This window comes from Xyrauchen texanus, chromosome 8 (assembly GCF_025860055.1).
Source record: "Xyrauchen texanus isolate HMW12.3.18 chromosome 8, RBS_HiC_50CHRs, whole genome shotgun sequence".
Taxonomy (NCBI): domain Eukaryota; kingdom Metazoa; phylum Chordata; class Actinopteri; order Cypriniformes; family Catostomidae; genus Xyrauchen; species Xyrauchen texanus.
Genome location: NC_068283.1, coordinates 31,753,901 through 31,775,812, shown reverse-complemented (window position 1 = coordinate 31,775,812; position 21,912 = coordinate 31,753,901). Strand labels below are relative to the sequence as shown.

At 37.0% G+C, this 21,912-nt stretch overlaps 1 protein-coding gene across 6 annotated transcripts in view; it reads left to right on the top strand.

Annotated features, from left to right (window-relative positions):
* The window catches only part of LOC127648465 (signal transducer and activator of transcription 5B-like), a 106,302-nt gene that overhangs the window by 44,869 nt on the left and 39,521 nt on the right, over nucleotides 1-21,912 (top strand). For 3 of the 6 annotated variants that reach the window (XM_052133151.1, XM_052133153.1, XM_052133157.1), the window contains exon 2: nucleotides 15,031-15,095. The exons of 1 other annotated variant lie outside the window; for it this stretch is intronic. The gene's annotated coding sequence lies outside the window, so the exon portion shown is untranslated. Of the gene's footprint in view, nucleotides 1-1,788; nucleotides 1,946-7,991; nucleotides 8,029-15,030; nucleotides 15,096-21,912 lie in introns of all 6 variants that reach the window. 2 more of the 6 variants (XM_052133152.1, XM_052133154.1) reach the window with 2 other exon arrangements.

Genomic DNA, 21,912 nt, shown 5'->3' with positions numbered 1-21,912 from the left:
ATTCATGTACAGTGGAGCTAAGTGAGCGCACATATCAAATCAGACACACATCGGCGGATTTCTTTTGTCTGTTCTTCAAAATATCATGTTTCAACAAACGCTCGTTTTTGTGTCTAATTTCGTGTAATATATAATTCCGAGTAGTCTTACAGGTCACTCTCCACAGTGGCTGGTACATCAGTAAAATACTCTGCATGAAAAATCAGCATTTGGCGGGTGTTCATTTCAAACCTTGTTCACCAGGAGTAGGCTGTATGATTCGGGAGAAAGGAAATCAAAACCATGTCATTGACTTCAAGTTTTGCAATCGCACCCACACTTTCTGTTGGAAAATGATCACTAGAAAGTTTTAAACGATCATGTGTTGGTGAATGGTGAGACACCCAGCAAGCCACTCGATTTTGAACAAAGAGCCACTTGTGGCTCGCGAGCCATAGGGTCCTGATCCCTGGGTTAGGAAATAGAAAGTCCCCAAAATGACTGAAAAACAAGTGTGTCTTCCCTGAATAAGTTATATTTAGGGGTAGGATAAGGCTTTTGGTTATAGTTAAAACTGGGGTATATTTTTTGCCATGTATCTTTATGTATCGAGCATTCTAACTTTCCAAAACCTAGTTGGTAGCACTTTATTTTACAGTGCATCTACCTTCCTGGTACATATATATGGTAAATATGTTTTACCTACTGACAAATGTGTATTAACAAGAGGTACATACCTGAAGTGTTCATAAATGGTAACTAATATGAAACTTTACAGTACGTCTCAATGCTAAACATGTATTTGCCCCCGGACATAAATGCGTAACCATGACGTTCTCTAGCCTTTGTAATACCCGCAGTACTTATGGGCAGTGGTGGCTCAGTGGTTGAGGCTCAGGGTTACTGACCAGAAGGTCGGGGGTTCAAGCCCCAGCACCACCAAGATTGCCACTGTTGTGTCCTTGAGCAAGGCACTTAACTCCAGGTTGCTCCGGGGGGATTGTCGCTGTAATAAGTGCACTGTAAGTCGCTTTGGCTAAAAAGCGTCTGCTAAATGTAAATGTAACAATATGCAACACAACTAGGTACATTCACTAGTACGTCCATGGTAATTCCCTGGAAATAGGACTGTGCACTGGATTTACCAGTTATCTAGCCTTTGTAATATAATACATAAATGCCACATTTGTCTGTAAGTTACCGTGCATATATACCATAAGTGTGTGCCTGTAATTTCCCCATACTTGTCTGGAGGTACAAGATAATTACCATGCACAGTATGTATACCATTGATAAGTACAGTAATGTTTCAGATTATTTACCATTTACGAACACTTCAGGTAAGTACCTCTTGTAACTATACATTTGCCAGTTGGTACAACATATTTACCATATATGTACCAGGAAAGTACACGTACTGTAAAATAAAGTGCTACCGTTTTGACCCTGAGCCCGTACGGATGGGATTTAGGCATGTGCAACACGACTGCTTTGTGATACTCTTTAGTATAGTCAAAGATGATGTGCACAGACACAGATTGTCTGCCTGTCAATGAAAAAACTGTATGTCAATATGTCAGTTTATCTTTCTTTTTGAATATTCCTGCTCTCATAGTGAAAACGTGACTCTATATACATTTTTTAAAAACTTGCTGTACGTGTCTCCAGGTACAATTCCCTGCAGTTTTCAGGAGAAATTAACACTAGAGGCGCTACAATAAAACTGTGTTTTATATTCTTTCACTCAAATCGTGACTTTAATATCTGATTATGACTTTATAAATACTTGTTTTTCTCTTTATTACTCAGACCCTGCTATTTTATGATATCGACGCACTTTTACCAGAGACTATTTAGCAGAGACGGGCCACTTCTATTTAATTGAATGGGAGAAATTGGAAAGCCCAACCAAGAAGCTCTAGAGCCCAACAGTCAATGGATGTAGAAAGGAAGTCCCGCCTTACAGGTAAAAGTGCCAATTACCTTTTAGATACAGACTTCGCCTGTCAATCAACTCGCTAATGTGCTTGTGCATTAACTATACAAGCAGGGAAAATTGCGTACTTTTACTCAAACACATCTTTTGAAAAACAATAAATTTTAATGCTTGTATTACAGACTTGCTTACATATATCCACCTTTTTTCTGTGCTCCACAATTCAACTGTTTTCAATTTCCAATTCCATGTGATTTGTAAACATTTTCAAAAAGATGTGGATTTAAAGTGCGATACTTAACAGAGTCGAGATTACCATTTTTTGACAGAGTCTCACCTGAGTATGTATATATAATTAAGCGATGGTTCAAGGTTAGTTATGTTGATATCATTAATTACTTTGAGTTGTTATGACTGCCAACAAGTTCAGCCTGAAATGATTTTTTACTCCAAATAACACTTAATTGTTGGTTGTTCTCCATCTGAATCACTCGTTTCAGGTAGTTTTTACATTGTGTCTTGAGACCAGAAACATGAAACAGGCAATTAGAATCATCATGGTACTGCCCAGTGGTTGCTCAGGAAAACTGTGGATACTCATATTACAACATGAATAGCTTATGAGGTAGCTCTCTTGATAGGGCATTGGACTTAAGAGATGCTGGACAATGGTTTCAAGTAAAGCCATGAACTCAAACTGACATGTGACATAACAGTCATGGCAGCGGCACGAAATTAGTTTTTTTTTACGTCTCTTATATATTTTAAAACACTAATGGGTAGGTTTAGGCATTGATTTGGTAAGGATTTCTTTTTTAAACATCTCATTTATATTTTTAAACACTATTGGTTAGGTTCAGGCTAAAGTTTTAGGTTAGTGAGTTATGTTTAAAAAAAACAAAAAAAGTCTAAAATTCACCTTAAAACCAGGTCTGAATACAACACCATTTTACTTGCTTTTGGCGCCCCCCCGCTGGACATTTCACTAGAAACCTGCAGCCAAACGTGTTATACAGTGTATTTTGAATTGCAAAAATGTTGACATGTTCACGTAAATTTCATGAGACCAGGCTGGTATATTCTGCATGCTTTGTAGAGTTTTCTGTCTCTCATGTCGTTATGAAGTTACTTATTGATCTCTGCGTCTTTTACAGCTCTACATGAGGCAGTCTGTCTCATTCCTCCAGCATTCATTCTCTTTCTACACTTGTTCAGACAACACAATGTCCATCATTCTCTCTCTAACTTGCACTCACCTCATTCCCCTACACACTTTTACTGTCATTCCTTCCATCTTTGTATATTCTCATTCTAACACACTTTAACTCTTTCCCCGCCAGCGTTTTTAAAAAAAGTTGCCAGCCACCGCCAGGGTTTTTGACGATTTTCGCTAAACTTTAATGGCCCGCAGAATATTTTCTTCCATGAATATATGAAGATGCTATATATCAAAATAAAGATCTGAACCTCTGCTTTTAGGCAAAAAAAAACATTTATCTTCATTTGTTCTTTTTTTATTGCCACTTGAACAGAGGTAGGTTTTGTCAAAAACAACATTTCGGACAAAAAGCTGAGAAAAACAAGTGCTTTAGTATTAGTATGGTGTTCCACTTCTTCACGTTTGAGACGATCGCAGTCTGTTTCTTTGATCAAAGAGTTGCGTACTCTTTCAAAACATGCGCGCGGGTCTTCCTTACCGTATACCACCTAAAACACGGATACCCGGAAAGTTCAGTGTTTGGCGGGGAAGCGTTTTTTCATAAAACCCGGAAAATTCCGTGTTTGGCGGAGAAAGAGTTAATTAAAGCTCTTTTGGAGTTTGAAAGTGCACAGAACTTGAGTTATTAGCATGCAAAGGAAGGTGGGCTTGCATTTGGGTTGTGCGCATGCTTGTTATTTGTTATGTGTGTATACAATAAAGAGAATGTAAGTGGAAAGAGAGCAAGAGAGTGCGAGTATGTTCTGTTTTCCAGTGAATGGTTGCGCACTGAACTGGATCATCTTGCAAAAGTGTTGAACAGCGAGCAGCTTTAGCTTCAGCCGCTCAGGATTATTGAAAGTGAATCTGTGAAAAGTTAGTCTTTTCTCTTGCAATGATACCTGCAGACATAATTTAAGTTTTTCAGTGGGTTGAGTCATCCAGCATAAGCACACACAAGCACATTTTGAAAAAAAAAACCAGATACAAATACAATTGCAAAACTAATTCAGCTTTTGTATTACATTCCTCCTCTCTTGTAAACAACACTATACTTCTGTATTTTTTGTATTTCACGCGTCAGTTCTCGCGTGATCTTGCCAGTCCATTTACGGCATGCGAGAGTCTGCATGACTTCGACCCTCGTGAAGGTGCATACCACAGCTGGCCTGAAGTAAACATTTTAGTAAAACATTTTAAATGTTGATTTATTTCTTACACCTTGTGTTTCAATTCAGAAGACATGCATTAATCCACTGAAGTAGTATGGATTACTTTTATGATGGTGATATGTTCTTTTTAGAGCTTCAAACTTTTGTCACCCATTCATTTGCATTGTATGGACATACAGAGCTGAAATATTCTTCCACAAATCTTTGTTTATGTTCTGCTGAAGAGAGCAAGAGATATTTGTACACATCTGGGATGGCATGAGGGTGAGTAAATGAGAGAATTAAAAATGTTGAGTGGACTTATTTGAACTCTACTTGAGTGAATTCACATTTGGCTAACTTGTGGAGAAAATTTTGTCCTGAAAGGACAGCCAAGTAAACCCTCTCCCAGCACACACCCTCTCTCTCACATAGAGAATCATGGTCTGATATTGTGTGTTAACGAAGAGTGTGATGTTTAAAATTAGCTTCACAAAGTCCTTTAAATAGGTCAGCAGACACTAAATCACACATCAGAGGTAGAAAGTAGTGAATTACAACTACTCCGTTACAATACTTACGTACATTTTTCAAACTTTCCTACTTTTTCCCCTGTATAAATAAATAATAGTACATTTACTTAAGTTTATTCAAATTTAACTTCATTGAAATTGAACTTCGCTAGTTATTTTTCAGCACAATTACAAAGTACAAAAATGTTTTAATATTTCAAAATTTTTGGGAAGAAGAATGTTAAAGTGCTAAATCTGTTTATAAACTTAAACGCACAACAGAAGCCCGCTGGGCACGGCACAGCAGCTTGACTAAACTGCCAACGGTGTCCTCTCTTTACTAGCTTCTTCAAAGACTTTCTTCCCTTTCACTATACAAGAGCTGCAATACTGTGATTTTCTGCATATTTCATTTTATTCCGGAAAAGAGATGTTCATTCAGGTACGAGGGAAATGTCTGAACACATTTAACCACTGATCAAACTTTAACAGTGTCAAACATTAACACAATGTAGTTTGACATATATGTTTTGGCACATTGTTTACTTGCTAATGTCTAAAATTACATTTTAAATACCTTAGAAAGAAACAATGCCAAAAGTGTCAGAAATTAGTGGGGACTCTAATGAACAAAAATATACCAGAAATTCAAAATGTGGAGGAAAAAATGCCCACACGACGATTTCCCTTGTTTTATTAAAAATATCTGATATAGGGGGTCTGGGTAGCTCAGCAAGTATTGACGCTGACTATCAACCCTGGAGTCGCATGCTCGAATCCAGGCTATGTTGAGTGACTCCAGCCCAACCAAATTGGCCCGGTTGCTAGGGAGGGTAGAGTCACATGGACTAACCTCCTCGTGGTCGCAATTAGGGCTTCTCGCTCTCAATGGGAATCGCTCTCATGGTAAGTTGTGCATGTGTCACGGGGAGTAGCATGAGTCTCCACATGCTGTGAGTCTCAGCGGTGTCATGCACGACGAGCCACATGATAAGATGCATGGATTGACGATCTCAGAAGTGGAGGCAACTGAGACTTGTCCTCTGCCAACCGGATTGAGATGAGTAACTGCGCCACCACGAGGACCTATTAAGTAGTAGGAATTAGGCATTCCAAATTGGGAACAAATAATAATAATAATAATTATAAAAAAACAATAATATCTGATATAGTTACAATTACATACATTGCGATCTTCTTTTTGTCTTTTCACAAAAAGACATGCTGCAGTTTATCTGTCTGAGAAGCCTCAACCGCTTGAGGCCAAAAGTACGCAAGTTATGGATGCTATAGCAAGAAGGTATGAGAAATCACAAAACATAATGCAACCAAATGCTGCAATTGACTTAATAATAATATCTAAATATGTTAAATAAATGTTAAATGTTAATTAAGACTTTATTATTACAACCGTAATACAATAATACATTTATAGAATAGCCACTTTAAGTTTTTGAATCAATCATATCTCTCACTAAAAACTGTGTGAAATGTTTATTTTTGCCTTATCCCTTTTAATGTATGATTATCTGTAAAGCTGCTTTGAAATGATGTGTGTTGTGAAAGGCACTATACAAATTAAATTACTAGTTTTGTACAATATGTTCCTTTAATAGCCAAAATACTTGCTTGGAGAAGAAATTAGTGAGCGATTTCAGGTATGGGTCCGGTTCGGACTTAAAATCTGATGGTACGGTTTAGGCTTCATTTTAAGGCCCGTGCAGACATCTACTTCAAGGACCCCATTTACACCTGGAATTAATATATATTTTGGTGATCTGATAACAAGTTATCTATGCTAAATACAGGTCTAAATGGGTCTAAAAATGCTGTGATCAGATCACAAACACCACATACTTAGGTAGTCAACAACGCATGTGACCACATCACATTTGAGGCGTAAACACTATCTGTCCTGTATGCATCCCAGACAGCAGCGAAGCGCCACCCCTGACCAGTCAATCAACCGCTATGCTAAACCAAAAGTTTAAACTTTGCCTTCTACGAGCGGCTTTAAAAGGGAAAAAAAAAATTTAAAAGCGAAAAGATACACAAGCACAAGAACTTCACGAATCTTCATGAGTGTGTCTGATATAAACATGCATGGACACATATGCCAAGTATGCGCATCTGAGGATTTTTTTATATAGATAATTCACTAAAATAACTGCATCAGGGAGAAACAGCGCACAGTTTCTTTACCATGTAAGGGGGGATTAGGAAGAATCAAGTAAAAATAATATTAAGGGGTCCTGGGTAGCTCAGTGGTAAAGACGCTGGCTACCACCCCTGGAGTTCGCTATTTCGAATCCCAGGGCATGCTGAGTGACTTCAGCCGGGTCTCCTAAGCAACCAACCTGTTGCTAGGGAGGGTATCGCTATAATGTGGTTCGCTCTTGCTGGGGTGAGTTGGATGCCGCAGTGGATGGTGTGAAACCTCCACATGCACTTTATCCCTGCAGTAACGCGCTCAACAAGCCACGTGATAAGATGCATAGGTTGACTGTCTCATACTCGGAGACTGTTGAGATTCGTCCTCCGCCACCATGAGGACGAGCACATTGGGAATTGGGCATTCCAAATTAGGAGAAAAAGGGGAAAATAATATAATAATAATTATAATATTAAAAGTTAAAACATGTTACTATATCATATACCACTGCCACGCATACTGCTCTGTATATAGTTGTGTTAAGTACATTTGTTTAAAATCATTGCATAATGCACACTCATAATAACTGTTAAAACAAATATTTAAAACAAAAGTTTGATTGTATCTTATTGCCATGTACATCAATGTGTGTTATACTTTTGCTCAAAAACCTGCATGTTATGAATTAGACGTGATTTTGGCCAGGGATTACACTGGGGTTACACCCCTACTTTTTTGGGGTTACACCCCAAGTGTCCTGGGGTCAGGACCTCCGTTTAACATCTCATCCGAAGGACTGTGCCTTTTTTACAGTATAGTGTGGGTGAGAAACAGTATTTAACAATATTCAATATTCAAAATTCAATATTTAAATCCATTTTGACCATAAATTTGATTTGTATGAAGAATGTGCATTTCCAAAAACAGACGGAAAAAGTGAATGTGAAGGAAAAAGGACTTAAATATTGATCTGTTTCTCAAAATGTTGTCACCCATTCACCTGCATTGTGAGGACCTACAGAGTTGAAATATTCTTCTAAAAATCTTAATTTGTGTTCTGCAGAAAAATGAAAGTTATACACATCTGGGATGGCATGAGGGTGAGTAAATGATCAGAGAATTTAAATTTTTGTGTGAACTATCCCTTTAACTCCTTTTAAGGTCCGATTTCCTTTAAAGCTTCCTTTCTACAACTAGTGTTCATATTTCAATAATTAACTTTTAATTTTATTATTGAATTATTAATTTATTATTGAAATGCTCAAATTGTTATGCTTTTAATATAATTTGTGAATGAAAATGAAAACAAGTTTGTATTAAATTAGAATGTTAATAATTTAATAACATATTGCATTATTGTCTTATAACCAAAAGCATTTAATCAATTTAAAACCAGATCATCTATTTGAAATAAAACGAATAGAAAGAGGCCCAATGAAGTGGTAGTAATAGTATAGTATACAATTTAAAAATGTAAATTTACAATTGTATCTTATACACCAGCAATGTTTTGCAGTAATTTGTTAAGCAGATGTTGGCTGAGAGCGCAAGTTTGTGATAATAATCTTTGAGCGTTTTGAGTTTGGACTGTTTATTAATGGTGATACAATAGGAAACAGACCAGGGGTGAATTTATCACCTACATTTGTGTCCACCCAGCTTCGAGCACTGTGATGTTGCTGTCCGCCTAGTCTCAAGAAAACAATTCATTCGCTAGACAAATTAAATGAATGAATGAACATCCCCATTACAGGCACTTTGGCCTTGGTCTTAATAGGGCCCAAGAGAGCTTCCCACATGTTTTTCAGTGTCCATTGTGCATGTTCTCTTTAAAGATGAACTGGGAAACCGGAATCAATAAGTCAACGTGCAAACCATGAATAACTTTGCTTAGCTAGTGTAGTAGTCAATCATTAATAATATTGAATAATAGGCTAATTATTTTCTTCATTTTGGCTTGATTTCATACATTTCTGTGCAGATTACAGGGTAAAAACTGTGATCAAAATGCACTTGGAAAAAATTTTATGGTACTGTGTTTCCTTGGTTTCCTTGGCCTTGTTTGGGACTTGCACCGTTTTGGACGCAAAGCCCTGCAGAGGATAGTGAGGACAGCTGAGAAGATCATCGGGGTCTCTCTTCCTTCCATCAAAGACATTTACAAAAAACACTGCATCTGCAAAGCAACTAGCATTGTGGATGACCCCACACACCCTTGACACAAATTCTTCACCCTCCTGCTGTCTGGCAAGAGGTACCGAAGCATTCGGCCCCTCACGGTCCAACTGTGTAACTGCTTCTTCCCCCAAGCCATCAGACTCCTCAATACTCAGAGACTGGACTGACACACACACACACACACACACACACACACACACACACACACACACACACACACACACACACACACACACACACACACACACACGTCCTGAGTTGCACTTTAATTATTGTCACTTTATACCTGGCTGCTACCTCAATGACTGAACACTATCTCATAGTATGTTATGTTTACATTTGGCATTTTTAGAAACTGTCATCTTTTTGCACTACTGTGTACTGGTCTCTCACTGTGCCCATTGTTCTGTTAATTTTTTGTAATTTATTGTACTGTCCCGTACTTTTTGCACACGTTTGCACGTGCACTTTATATAGGTATGTTATTTAGTCTGTGTAGTCTCATGTGGTTCTGTGTTTGTCCTATGTTGTTGTTGTTTTATGTAGCACCATGGTCCTGGAAGAACGTTGTCTTGTTTCACTGTGTACTGTACTAACTGTATATGGTTGAACGACAGTAAAAACCACTTGACTTGACTTGTGTTCCTCTGCTGCTTAATGTAATCACTGCACCGAACACTCTAAGCTATTCATGCTTTTTCGAGTGTGTGTCTGCCCTCTGTCTGGTCCAGATTTCATTGGGTGTAAACAATTAACCTTCGGACTGCCATATTCTTGGTGCCTTTCTTATTTACCACAACAAGCCTTGTGTGTGTATGTGAGCGGGTTTAAGTGGTTTACAAGGCCATTTTTTAGGTTATAAACTGTTAATTACAAGGGTATTATGCTATAAATGTGGTTTATGAGGACATTTCTAGTGTCCCCATAATTAAAATAGCATAAAAGACATACTAAAAATAAAAAAATGCAGAAAGTTTTTTGTGAGGATTTGTGTGTGTGTGTGTGTGTGTGTGTGTGTGTGTGTGTGTGTGTGTGTGTGTGTGTGTGTGTGTGTGTGTGTGTGTGTGTGTGTGTGGTGAATAGTGTACCAGAGATTTTCCTAACCAGTTAATTTGACCTTGCTATTTGATGAAGTTTATATATAAATCTTGACTGAAGGAAAAATAGGCTTGTATGCATGCCTTCATGCACACATACAGTACACACACAAATAGACATTATACAGTATACAGATACATGTACATACACATACTGAGTTAAAACGAGGCTTTCGTCTTTGAAGCTATCTAACATGAATGATTATTAAGACCTATAAATTCACAAATGCGCCCAAAAATTCTGTGCTGAATTCAGTTTGGTTCACTTCTGTGGCAAAACATCTAGCAAGCCAGTTCTTCATGTTTGGAGCTAGAGTTGGGAACCAAGAAAGGGTTCTTGTTTTAGGAACCCAAACCGAAATAGTTAAATTTTGTATGATTCCCATTCTTGGATATGGAACACTTTGCTTGGTGTGTGTGAATCAGCTCTGTAAAATCCCAAAAATGTGCGTGACCATGCCGCATGTTTATAAATGCGTGGTTATAATGCTCTTCCTTATAATTTAATGAATAATGTTGTTAAAATCCCCAGAAAATGAGCACAAACATTTCATGTAATAAAATTCAATTCACAACCTGCACAACCTCCGCATAATGGTACCAGGAAAATGGCCTTGAATAGCCTAATTTGCATAGGCGAGTTTACGCTGAAAAGTCGTAATTTGAATATTTGTGGTGCAGCGCAAATCCAGTGCATTTTGCATCAGCTTAAAATGGATTGTGGGTGTGTTGTAAATAAGACCCAGGGTGTTGCGCTCAAATGCCACATGCTAATCTGGTGCAACTGTTTGAATTTGTCCCCGATTCTTATTTATATATTTTTACTAAATCTGAACCAGATTGTAAAATCATCCATTACTGGCTGACCAGCTGAGTGCTTTTTCACTGCCAATGGAAAATGATTTTCCCAGATCGTCCTCTCCACTCGCAGCCATCCAAAATCATTCCAGCAGCCCTTCATTATGTTACTCCATGTACCAGCATTTGCATGCAAACATGAAGAGCTGATTCCACACTGCGTACTAATGAAGATGAGATGCAGTTAATTAGAGAGCATTCATTAAAACTTGATAATGTGCATGAAAAATTACATGTTATTACAAATATACAAACATAGAAACAAACACTGTCTGTGTGGTGTTTTCTTCGCGAGTTAGTGCAATTGGCTGATAACCTGTAGGCCTAATGCACCTTTCGCAATTCACCATGGCAACTAGAGGTTAGTGATAGGTGTGGCAATTATGGTGAGTTGCTATTGTTCACCAGTCACACCAGAATCAGTGAGATATCCATGTTGCCATATGCATGACAGATTTGTTCCTGTGTATTTAAAAATTAAATGACGAATCTTTCCCTTTCATTTAAGAAATTGATTGTTGTTTTGGGGTATTTTAGAAACTGAGATATTTATAAATATAATGAGGGTTTGTCTAACTTGATCAGATATGTACTAGCAGATGGTATGCAAACACACACACACACACACACACACACACACACACACACATTAAGTCACACACAGGCATTTACGCAGCATTGAGTCACTGCCTGTTAGCTCAGATAGCCTGACCTTTTAATCAGGATTTAGACTAATGATACTGAACACACAAATGCTCTCTCTCTCCTCCATACAAACACAAACAAACATGCATAGATCCTTTGCAGAAATGATATACTGAAGAGATACTTTTTTTATGAGTATACTGTGTATATAATTATGAAATAAAACTAAATGTGAGTAGCTCTGATTCTTTTGATGGCATCTTTTTGGATTAATTCAAATCGTGGAAAATACTCTATCTTTCATTCTATCATTTAGCATAAATAACTTACAGTTGTCTCTGTATATTAAGCTGGGATAGAAGTATGATAATGTAGCAAAAATAACACTTTTCAACTAAAGAAAACACTACTCTATAACTGATTAAGTTTTGTATACTTTTCACCATTATTATATTTTAGACTGATGGAGCAGACAGCTTGTTTACCAGCTCCTAGTAGTGAGGAGCCTCATCTACTGTAGAAAGAACAGAGTCTGGAATGCAGTGATTTTGTGTGTGTGTGTGTGTGTGTGTGTGTGTGTGTGTGTGTGTGTGTGTGCGCGTGTGTGTGTGTGTGTGTGTGTGTGTGTGTGTGTGCGTGTGTGAGCGTGTATTTATCACTTTGTGGGGACCAAATGTCCCCATAAGGATAGTAAAACCCGAAATTTTTGACCTTGTGGGGACATTTTGTTGGTCCCCATGAGGAAAACAGCTTATAAATCATACTAAATTATGTTTTTTGAAAATGTAAAAATGCAGAAAGTTTTCTGTGAGGGTTAGGTTTAGGGGTAGGGTTAGGTTTAGGGGATAGAATATAAAGTTTGTACAGTATAAAAACCATTATGTCTATGGAAAGTCCCCATAAAACATGGAAACACAACATGTGTGTGTGTGTGTGTGTGTGTGTGTGTGTGTGTGTGTGTGTGTGTGTGTGTGTTTCTGTTCCATAAGGTCAGCTGTCACCAGTCCCTCCCTGCTGTCGGGACTGTTATATCCTCACCAGCCATAAATATGCTTTTATTCATCCTCCCAAAGACATGTCATCATATGGCATTGCAGACAAATGCCATTTTGTCATCTAAAGCAAAAATAGACTGAAAATCTTTACTGCTAATCACAGTTTTCTACTTAATCAGTTATCGGTTCTTAAATATTATTTAGCTGAACTAACATTAAATGGTACATAACAGAATGTACATTTATGTAAATGTAATGCCATTTAATTTGAGAAATATTATAATAATAATACAATTGTAAAATGAATCATTTATTTTAAATAATAAAATATAATAATATTAAAATAGCAAAAGAAAAAGTAGAAATTAAACCTTAATTACAAAATATTTCTCCATATTTGTTATTGAACACACACTTTGGTATTTGTATCAGTCATAAATATACACCATCATTCAATCTCTAGTTTATATTATTTTTCTAACTGCTTTTCTATTAATTTGCCATTTTTATACTTTTTTAATATGCTTATAATTTTTATACTGCCTAAAGTTTATAATGTTCATAATTCAGATGTTCATACTTTATCATGTTTATATATGCAAGACTTTCATTCCCCTCACTTAATATTTTAACCAGCCTGAGGCATATATCTATTATAAATCCACTGTCTTGTAAATACTCTGTGTACCATTTTATTGATGCCAAGTTATTGTGCGTAATTGTCTTTTGTAGCAGTGTATTTCATTGCTTGCAGAAAGAACACAGTCATATGTCTGCATCTTTACAGTATGATATATTTTGGACTGTTGTTTCTTGATGAAACCTCATTTCTTTTTTGTCCATTACTCTTTAAAAATGACATTAAACCTGACTTTGACTTGCTTCCTCTTCACAAGCACTTGCATAGAATTGTTTTTGTTTATCTTTCTCTCTCTGCACTCACATCACATCACATCAGATCAAGCACAAACTTCCCCTCCTCACCTCATTAACATCTGCCGCACAAGGTTTTCTACATGAATTCCCACTTATCTTTCCGTGACCTCTGTCAAAAGAGGAAGATTGCATAATTCTCCCCATGGGGTCTAATCCAGGCCGGCTTAAAAAGTCACTTGTGTAGAAAATATGAAAACATCTCATCTGTTGGGCTACATGTTGAGGCCGCAAGCATGTGTTAAAATTTCCAGACTGTTAAAGAAATAGTGAACACAAATATAAGAATTCCTTCATCATCTAGTCAGCCTCATATAACTGAAACATTAATGTTTTTCTGTGAAAAATAAGCAGGACAATACAAAAGGAGATATTTAGCCGAAAGTTCAGGCTAATCTTTTCCATCCAGTGAAAGTGGATGGTGCCCATGGCTGTCACACTCAACAGCCTTAAAAAAAGTAATCGGTTCTTGTGACATCATTCTCATGCAAAATTGACTGGTTCCAGTTTTATTATTATGGGAGCATTTTTGTTTGGTTGCATTTTGTCACTTGTTTACAATATGGCCATGGTTCACAAACATGCTGACTGCAACTGGCCTATAATATATATACATTTGTCAGGATTTTGATTTTGGAGAGCTAGGCCGTAGACTTAATTCATGGCTGAAATTCAGGCAGTTTATGTTAGTATTTAAAGGATCCTTTCAAAACCCATCAAATCTCATTCCTGTTTTTCTAAAGCTGCTTTTGCATGAGAATTAATCATAGATTTAGCTGTTCTCAAAATGTTTTCCTAAAAGTCACCTACAGTAAATATGACAAAACGTTTCTTTTTGAGGACATTGATGGGCATCTTTGTTTAGACAAATTATTAAAATAAAAAATATTTATACTAAAAATGTGTTGAGTAATTCGAAGGATATCAATCATAAAACAAAAGTCTGTGGTATGTCCCCATTTAGATCGCTTTGTGTGCATGTGTTCATGCGTGTGTGCATGTGTATGTGGCCTCTCAGTTTCCTCATTCAGTAGCTGTGAATGTGTCCAGTACCATATGAACATATTTCATAATTTCATGTTTCAACTGTTTTCCTCTTTCACTCTCTCTCTCACTCAGTTTTTCTTTCTTCGGTGGAGATAAGGACAGACTGAGAGGAAGTTACAGTCTTGACCTGAACAAACTATTGTATTCTTGACTTATGTGTACTTAAAGACCAAAATATTTTGTATTTTGAATGCAAGCTGTGAATTAATTATTTACTAAAAACAGGAATGCCTTTGAATATCCACTCCTTGTTGGTTGGTACAGTGTTTTTCTTTGCTCAAAATTTGTAAAGATAAAAGACAAACCTGCTCATAAAATTCACTCTCATTTGTGTCTTTCTCACACACAGGTTTTCTGTGTTTCCTCTCCAGAAGTTCCTGTTCTTAGATGGTAACAGAGAGCTTAAGATAAGAGGTAAACCTTGTGAATTTCTGCGTACTGTATGTGTGTGACTGGTAGCCTTGTTTATTCTGTTCATTCCTGATGTTCTGTTATTACTGCTCTTATTGTGTTTGTTTTGTTGTTGTAATTATTATTATGCTGTATGTACGTATACTTTATGTTAGGGATGCACCGATACTGGTCCCGATTCCGTGCTCATGTATTTGTACTCATTCTCGTAAAATTGCTCCGATATCAAAAACCAATACCTGATGTACGAATGTCATTACATAAACATTCAGAGCACAGATTAAAATGTCATGTCCTATTGAGATTGTTCAACAGCGAAAGCTGCGATTTAATTAGATAAATATGTAGTTTGCACGTGAAGCGTTTTAAATATGAGTGCTTGTGAATGTGTGCAGCCGGTGTTGTGCAGACATAGAGACACAAACTGCTCATACCTTTTTAGAGATCCTTGGCTCATACATGGAAAACACTATTATGAGCATCGCATGTTCTGTTTGTAGCAGATGACAGCAGGCAGAGCACTAATCCACTTTTTAGCACGAGTCATATACAGACTACATATTTATTTATTTAAATAGTAAATAAAGCAGCAGTAGTTGTGTGAATAGCAGTGATTATTTAAATATAAATAGCAATGACTCATGTTGCACTACACAGATTTGTGTGCAGTCAAATGCTCTCTAGAATGAAAGTGCCTATCTCCCGAATACTTGTGGGAAAACTCTTCTGCTATGTCCCAATGCATGCATATAGGCCTTCTGTGTAATCACATTGTATTGGCAAATTTACATTCATGTTAATTTACTTAAAGAGCTCATATGAAACACATTAGACCTAACAGACATGACATAATTAAGTAATGAGCATTCATGTGGCCATTATCGCAAAATAATCCCTGACAGGTTTTTCAGGACCCTGGCGCTTATTAGATGGCTACAAAATAGATAAATAAATGGACATGAAATAATAATTTGAGTAAAATTTTTATTTAGACTTTTATTATGTGAGAAGGAAGAAACTATGGACCTATATGAGAGACATAAAACTATCACAGCTATGTAGAAAATCTGTTGCCTGGGAAAACTGTCAATTATATAGTTTAGAGGTCATTATACAAAACAAAATGAACACAGAATACCACAATTACCAATGAGAATGAAGTATTTCACAAAGCTATGTAATATGTCATTGTAAGATAGTCTACTTTGTCACTATAGCACCAGCACTGACAATGTGCACTCTTCAGTGCACCCCTCTCCTCTCTCTGTAAGTCGGCATTGTACTTGTTTAAAGGAAACTTTACATAGCTGACAGCTATGGAAATGAAACATGCCTTTGTGATTTGTTTGTGCTGAGAGGTTTTGTATTATGTACCTCCTCCCTGTGGAGGTTCAAAGTATTTAAGAAGATTGTACTTCATTATTTTCTTAGCCTCCTCCACAGCTCTGTGGTCATAAAGGTCCTGAAGCTAAGAAAGTCCACATAACTTGCTTCCTTGATGCACAGCCTTGAAAACAAGGATGTTTTCATTAATGTGTGAGTTCAATATATTGTATGAGTCCAAAAAAGACAACATTAAGGCACTACAGTTGTACACTGATTTACATAAATTGTAATTTACCTGTATGCTTCATAATACACATAGACTGCATTGTGATGGGCAAGTCTGTTTTGAGTCGTGAGAATAAGGATTCTAAATGCAAATAATAAAATGCATCTAACCATGTAATCAGGAAAAGTTAGAGTAGCAAATCAACTTATCAACTTTTAAAAGGGAGAAAATTCTTCTTATATCTTTTGTTGTTGGCTTTAAAGGCATCAACCAATCATCCAATCAAAATGTGCTGGTATTAATTAATTTAAAAAAAAACATTGGCACACATTTATCTGTCACATGGTTGCCCATGTTGTCTAGATTTGGCAGGAATCAACATGGGCATGTTGTTTCCTTAAAAAACATTAACAGAATTATGCAAATTAATTAGAAAATATGACCCAGACTACGTTAACTTTGTGCAATCCTGCTTCCTCCTGCGTTTTGTCTTCGCTATATGCTATGCATAATTTAATTTAATTGAAACTGACTGATCCCAGTTCAGGACAGTCTTGACTGTCAGTAAAGGGTTAAACCTTTGACGCACTATGTCATGTGACAAAACAATATGGTGGCGATATTGATTTATCTAAAAAAGTCACACTATTAAACACAATGATCACAGATGTGGATTTTTCCTTAGAAATTGTTTATTCACTTTGCATTATCACATTGAGAATCAATGGGTTTATCCAAAAGCTGAAACATTTTGCTTTCAAAACCTTTATATGGAGGTATGATGAAAGTAAGGTGCATTTTGAACTGTTCTGAGACCAGTGCAGACAGACAGCACAGTGGAAAATGCACACAAAAGTCATGCTTGGGAAGTTAAATACAGGTTACGGGTCTGTTATTTTGTAAGGTTGCTGCTTGATGTAAAACCTGGGTCTTGAAGCTAAACCACTTCAGAATCACAGTTTTTGGTGTTATCATCACATCATAGCATGTTATCCAGAACTGTATAACTACATATTAAAACCGTGGTTCCCCTAAAGTAAGTTTATCACTGGCACTGCATTTCTGATCATTACTGTCAATCAGTAGTTTTTGATTTACTGATATCTCCATTAAGTTGTTGCAGCCCTATCAGACTGTGGACTCAAATGATGTGTCATCTGCATATTTAGCCATGAGACAGGGCTTCTCTGAATATGGGCAATAGCAGTGGGAAGATCCTTTTAGAAGCCCCAGTAGAAACAAATAAGCATGAGACAGTAGTGCTGTTGATTTTAACATACTGCTCTCTGCAGGTAAGAGAGCCAAGAATAAACTGCAGTTGATCTGATATTTTGCCCCATTGAGACAAAGGTAGTTAAATGCAGATGAGAAGTCTAGAGTATCCTTGTGGAAAAGCATGGCTTCTTAAGATGGGTTATGCATAACAGTCAATGCTGAATAGAAAACCTAATTGTGCCTTTATAATCACAATGTCTGCCTTTTTTTTGTAAGTGTATGTTTGGTAAGCTAACTGGAAATCTGTGGTTTTTGTGTCACTGTGTAGATGTGTAATTTTCAATATATGTATGTCTATGCAGTGACACTGCTTGGAAACACACACATGCTCACACATATGCACAAACAGTGTAATGGGACAGGAAGATGTGGGCTATGAACTTCTTTCTAAGTTAAGAGTAAACTTCTAAACTTTTAAAAGGGAGGAGAAAACACTTCCCATATCTTTTTTTGTTGTCATAAAAAGCTGTGTCCATTGTATGACTTTTGTACAAAGTCATACACCTTGGTAATATAGCTAATGCTAATGTACATGTTCCATATTTTAGCTGGTAAATCACACTTCAGCTTGTTTATTTAGAAAATTTTACATTTCTCTATTTATTAGGAATATCCTGTCTGTGTATGTTAATAATTTTACATGTTGGTCATAAACAGTTCATAGTGCTCATTCGTACATTTTCAATGTTTTTAGGAAATTTTTGTTACTTTTTGCATGATAAACAGTTTTGGTATTGTGTTTGGTTGCAACTTGATGGCCAGGGCTGGACTGATAATCTGGCATACCGGGCATTTTCCCGGTGGGCCAACACACTTCGGGGCCAATCTGGGGCGTACTGGCCATCGGAAGAACCGAGCGGGCTGGTGGATCAGCTGCGAAACGGGCCGAATGGGCCTCACTAAGCTGAAATGAGCTGGCGTTTTATGCAAAACAGACCACAAAATGGCCCTCGATATGCAGAAAGGACATCGAACACCCACCACCCGCATGTGGCTGTTTTACTAAAGGGGAATATCCCTATTACTTTGAGTTTATGACAGGTGCAGATAATAAATGCATGTCTGAAGCACAAGTACGTACTCAAGCATTTGACATTGCAACATACACTTTTGAGAGAACACAGGTGTTGTTCCCACCGAAAGTGTTTTTGCGCATGTCTGCACTGTTTAATTTTTTGTATAATGTAATCACGCACTAGACGGACATATAGTCATGACTACTGCAGCCCATCTTGCTATTTCTTTCTAGTAAAAAGAGCTTCAATATTTAAAATGCACCTCGAGACATCTGCGTTCTGTTTCATATTTTGCACCACATCTAGCTTGCTTTTAGCGCAGGTGTCACTAAAATTCGATGTTCTGAAGAAGTTCAGGTGTCAAAGAGGACTTTATGTAACTGTTGCACCAGTACACATGATTCCAGATTGTAAAGTTTCAGTCCAAATTAAGTCCAGTTCAGTCCAGTTTCAGCACATGATAAACAGTAAGCCAATATTTTTTCCCTTCTGCTCTGATTTTTTGAGGGGCCACTGTGCCTTGTTAAAACTGTTTACTGTTACAGAAACTACTCTATGACTATAGGGCCCTTGCTGTGAACTAGGCATCTAACCTCAGGTTCCTCCATGACAACTGTCCCTGTAATGGCTGTAATGTCCTGCACATTGGATGAAAGAATTGGCCGAATGACAATCTTCTATACTTAAATTCTAGTCATTAATATGAAGTTGAACGTAGTATTCAACATATATTTAATTAAATAACAAATGTAAATTGAAAAATAAAATGGATTACAAAAATAATACCAGTGCTATTTGCATTGAATGCCATTGGAAAAGGTCCTAAGCAACCCACATTTCACATGATGAGTGTGTTTTTTGACCCACATTTGCATTCTGAGGTTACTCAAATAAAAATAGTTATATGTCCTAGTGTGATTATTAAACTGTGTCATTATTAAACTGGCAATTTAATTAAATAAATACAGTCTGCATGTGCTGTGTGCTTCAGCACACCACATTTTATAAGCATCAGATGCTGTGCTTGTTGTAGTAGATGACAGAAGACATCAGCACATTTACTGTATTCATATATATATATATATATATATATATATATATATATATATATATATATATATATATATATTCATATAATTAAATCGCTGCACTTTAGGCTTTAATAATCACACTTGTCCATATAACCAACATCTTAACCAGAGGTGTAAAACTACAATCAAAAATGCATAACCGAAAAGCCTTCACCTTAAAATAAAAGTTTAATTTACTGTAGTGATAATAATAATAATTAAAGGGGTCATGCAATGAGGAATAACATTTTCCTTGATATTTTGGCATATAAGAGTGTCTTTCTACTATAAAAATATACTGTAAATTCCAGAACTCAAAACTTAATCCCTATACAATAAAAGCATTTATTGAATCCAAGCTGCTGAAACACCCCATTTTCTACTTCCGCGACTTCTCTACGTCACTTGGGGTACTTAATAATTCAAGATGGCCTTTGCCTATTTTAAAATCATCGCACCCATGGCCCCACCCACTGGTGCTCACTTGGCTTGTAAACAGAGGCAGAGAAAAGGACAAAAGGCTTGTCTGTGGCCTAACCACTCCTGGTCACAAAAGGTGAACCATTTGGACTATTTTGAATTATTTCAATATATATAAAAGACGCTGTGTCAAGTTTCAACTCATGATGCATTTCATCAGCTGCTGTGGTTCCTGTTGTTTTGTTGCTTAAACTGCTCAACAAACTGTTCTTTCGCCTATCAGCGCTATTTTTAATTGTTGGTGTATGTAAGCACGCACTAGATGGCCATCTTTGACCATTTTGATTTGTTTCCGGAGATGTGCACCTCAGTACAGGATGATCAACTGGATGCGTGCATCTTGTGAAGCAGTTAAAAACAAGTCTTTGCCAACGATATGGGGTAGTTAAAAACACTATTGGACCCGATCGAAAATATTAAACAGCTTCATTCATTAATATTTCAAATGTCAAAATTGTTTATGAGGCTGACGCGGTCTTCACCAGACGTGCCCGTTGACGTGATGCGACACAATGCAACGGGATTGAGGCCGTCTACACTGGGCATATCCATTGATGCAGTGCAATGGCTTGAGGCTGTCTATGCCAGGTGCATTGACACAAACTTTCTGAAATCTTTCTTTGTGTTGTTGGCAGTGGTCGTGCCAGCGCAAAATGGAACGGGACACATGTTTGCTGTTGGCGTGATGCGCTGCAACGGACGCTTCCATTGTAGAGCATCCATCATTGATTATAGCGTCCGGTGTAGACCGAGTTTGAGTGTTAACCGTTGTGCGTGAGATGAATAGTGTAATATATTCTGATTCAATGTGTTGGATGTGCATTATGTGTAAACTGTGAAATGTACATTTCTAATATTTTGGTGCTTGTTTATTCTCTTCCGGTGGAGTTTCAAAAATGAATTTGAGGGACTGCACGCTGTTAGCCAATCATAACAGTGGGCATTTACATTAAAGTTTAAAGGAGGAGCTGAGGCAAAAATCAAACACAGGGAACCTGGCACAGGGCATAAACAAAAACATTCATACATGCAAGAACTGACACAGGAAACAGGGAAACCAAGGGCTTAAATACACAAGGGAATAAACAAGGGAACGAGGAACACCTGGGGAAACAATCAGGGAATGAGAAATAATCAGGGAGAACCAATCAAGGAATAAAACTACAAAGGACTACAAAACTAACAGGAAACAGGAACTAAATTATTTATCAATCTATTTCTGCCTAAAGTGCGAGTTTAAGAACTCCAGCTTTAAGAGCTTTGCACTCGTGCTGCTCTATCCATTAGGGCTGCAACTAACGATTATTTTGATAATCGATTAATCTGACGATTATTAGAATGATTTTTCGACTATTCAGCGATTATTACAACGATTAATCATTAGCCCTTAACCAATTAGTCAGCATGTGTCCTGATCTAAAAGGTTG